The 3,081-nt window shown below is 41.1% G+C and overlaps 1 pseudogene; it reads right to left on the bottom strand.

The window, feature by feature from the left end:
• Positions 1-1,358: 1,358 nt before the first annotated feature.
• Positions 1,359-2,296, bottom strand: LOC125121369 (olfactory receptor 1L8-like; annotated as a pseudogene).
• Between the last annotated feature and the right edge of the window lie 785 nt (positions 2,297-3,081).

The raw sequence follows: 3,081 nt of genomic DNA, 5'->3' as shown, positions 1-3,081 counted from the left end.
TAGAATGATACTAAAAGAATACAAACTCATTGAATGCATATAAATTAGTTCTGGGAAATTTTGTGGAAAATAAAGATTTCAACAGTACCTAGGGAGTACCCATTGTGGCTCAGTGGTAATGATCCCAGCTAGTAACTATGAGGATGTGGGTTTGATTCCTGGCTTCTCTCAGTGTGTTAGGGATCTGGTGTTGCCAGGAACTATGGTGTAGTTTTCAGACATGGCTCGGATCCATTGTTGCTGTGGCTGTGGTGTAGGCCAGAAGCTGCAGATCTGATTTGACCTCTAGCGTGGAAACTTCCATACAACACATATGTGGCCCTAAAAAGCAAACCAAATAAAGAACAACATAATACCATTTGCAGAAACATGGATGGAACTAGAGACTCTCATCCTGAGTGAAGTAAGTCAGAAAGAGAAAGACAAATACCATATGATATCACATATCGGGAATGTAATATACAGCACAAATCAACCTTTCCACAGAAAATAATATCATGGACTTGGAGAATAGACTTGTGGTTGCCAAGGGGGAGGGAGTGGCATGGATTGGGAGCTTGGGGTTAATAGATGCAAACTATTGCCTTTGGAATGGATTAGCAATGAGATCCTGCTGGTTAGCACTGGGAACTCTGTCTAGTCACATATGATGGAGTGTGATAATGTGAGAAAATGGAATGTATACATGTATGCATAACTGGGTCACTACAATGTACAGTAGAAAAAATGGTATTGGGGAAATAACAATTTTAAAAAAGCAAACAAAAACCAAAACTAAACCAAAACTAAACAAATACCAGTACTTAGAGTGAATGAAAAAGATGTGGTTTCCTGGAGAAGAGAAAGATGGGAAGAATGGCATATATATATATGCAAATTGGAAGCCAAAATTTTGGTAGATTTGAACTGATTACTGAATCATAATAAAGTCTCAATGGTCAGAGTTCTGGTCTTGGCTCTGTGGTTAATGAACCCGACTAGTATCCATGAAGATGCGGGTTCTATGCCCACCTCACTTAGTGGATTAAGGATCTGGCATTGCCAGTGAGATGTGGTGTAGGTCGCAGAGGAAGCTCAGATCCAGCATTGACGTGCCTGAGGTATAGGCTGGCAGGTACAGCTCTGATTTGACCCATAACCAGGGAATCCCCATATGTCGTGGATGCAGCTCCAAAAAGAAAAAAAGTCTCAGTGGCCAATAGTTGCATGTGTAAAGATGTGGATACAACTCAAGATTCACTACACATGTATATCATATACCTGCTGATTTGCAAGAGTTTATTGTGTGTATCAGGATCTAGTAGAAACAGAGTCTTGAAGAGTTGAAATGCTTAGGAACATGCCTGCAGAGATTCTGACTAGGATTTCCTCCTGCTCATCAGCTTCCCCAGGACCCTCTTCATGTCTTTGTTTCTCAGACTGTAGATGAAAGGGTTTAGCATGGAGGACAGAACTGTGTAGACAGTTGTTGCCATGTGATCATCAACAGTGTAGCTGGACAAGGGCTTTAAATAGATGTAAAAGATGCTTCCATAAAATAGGACCACCATGGTAAAATGGGAACCATGGGTGGAGAAGGCTTTGCATTTGCCAGCAGCTGAGGGAATCCTGAGAACGGTGATAAGGATTCATATATAAGAGAAAGCAATGCCTAGGAAGAGGGTCACCAAAACAACCAGTCCTTCTGTCTTTATTGTGACATCATTGACAAATGTGTATGGAGGAGCAGGACAGTTTCAGCAGAGGGTTGATGTCACAGAGGAAGTGGTGGATGACATTGGAGTCACAGAATGTGAGACGATTCAGCAGAAGTGTGTGTAGCAGTGAGTGGAGTTTAGAAAATGAGTAAGAGGAGGCCACCAAGAGGACGCAGACATGGCAGCTCATGGTGGTGACATAATGCAAGGGGTCACATATGGCCACATAATGGTCAAAGGCCATGACTGCCAAAAGGCATCTGTCAGTGTTGCCCAAAGCATACACAAAATACATCTGAGTCAGACACCCAGGATAGGAGATGGTCTTCTGCTCCAAGAGGATTTTCACCAGCATCCTGGTGACAATGGTTGTTGAGAAGCAAATGTCAGTGAAAGACAGGAAAGTCAGGAAGAAATACATGGGGGGTCTGGAGCTGGGGGTCTGAGCGGATGGCCAGGATGATGAGCAGGTTCCCTGTGATGGTGACCAAGTGCATGCTGAGGAAGAGGATAAAGAGTGGCTTCTTGTCCTCAGTCTGAGAGGAGAGTCCCAGGAGGATGAACTCAGAGAGACTGCTGGTTTGGTTGACTCTTTTCATGGTCACGGAGCCAGGAAAAATAGTCAAGGTCCTATGATTTGTCACACATCTTTCTTTCATACCTGCAACCACATACAAGCCAACAAGATTTACTTTCCACCCATAGGATCATCATTTGCTAACACAAAGGCAACTATGAGCTTCGTGGTCCTTGAGGCTGCTCTTCCTTCCCCACCTCAAAGATTTCCCAAGCTTCTTGTATGGATAGTATGAATTTAGGAGGAAGAATTTTTGTTTAGGATCAGAAGTGAAACTTTCTGATTCCATTTAGTATTAAATCTTAGAAATGATTTTTTATTGAGCACCCACTATGTGAAAAATATTCTTCTGGGAGTGGGGATACAATTGAATATGACATACAAAGGCCAATTTGTGAATACTGTGTTCTAATGGGGAAGTGAATCAATCAATCAATCTATCTATCTATCTATCTGTATATCTATCTATCTATCTATCTTACCTCTGAAATTTCTTGGCAAAAAAAGGTTTGATAAAATAATCAGCAGGGGAAATTGGCACAAAATTGTAAATATACCATATTTTAATACAGAAATAAAATAGCACAACTAAAAACGATGTCAAAGGAATAAGGAACCTAGGTTAACAAAGTTTTCCTGGGCTTGTTTTATTTTTAGAGGCATTTATTTGAAAGCTCATATTCCTCAGCAAACATCAATTATACTATCAGTCCATACAAAGCTTTATTTGTATTTTTTCTTGTCTTTTTTGTCTTTTCTAGGGCTGCACCCATGGCATATGGAGGTTCCCACACTAGGGGTCAAATC

Source organism: Phacochoerus africanus, chromosome 2 (genome assembly GCF_016906955.1).
Source record: "Phacochoerus africanus isolate WHEZ1 chromosome 2, ROS_Pafr_v1, whole genome shotgun sequence".
In the NCBI taxonomy this organism is placed as follows: Eukaryota; Metazoa; Chordata; class Mammalia; order Artiodactyla; family Suidae; genus Phacochoerus; species Phacochoerus africanus.
This window is presented reverse-complemented; position numbering and strand designations above follow the sequence as displayed.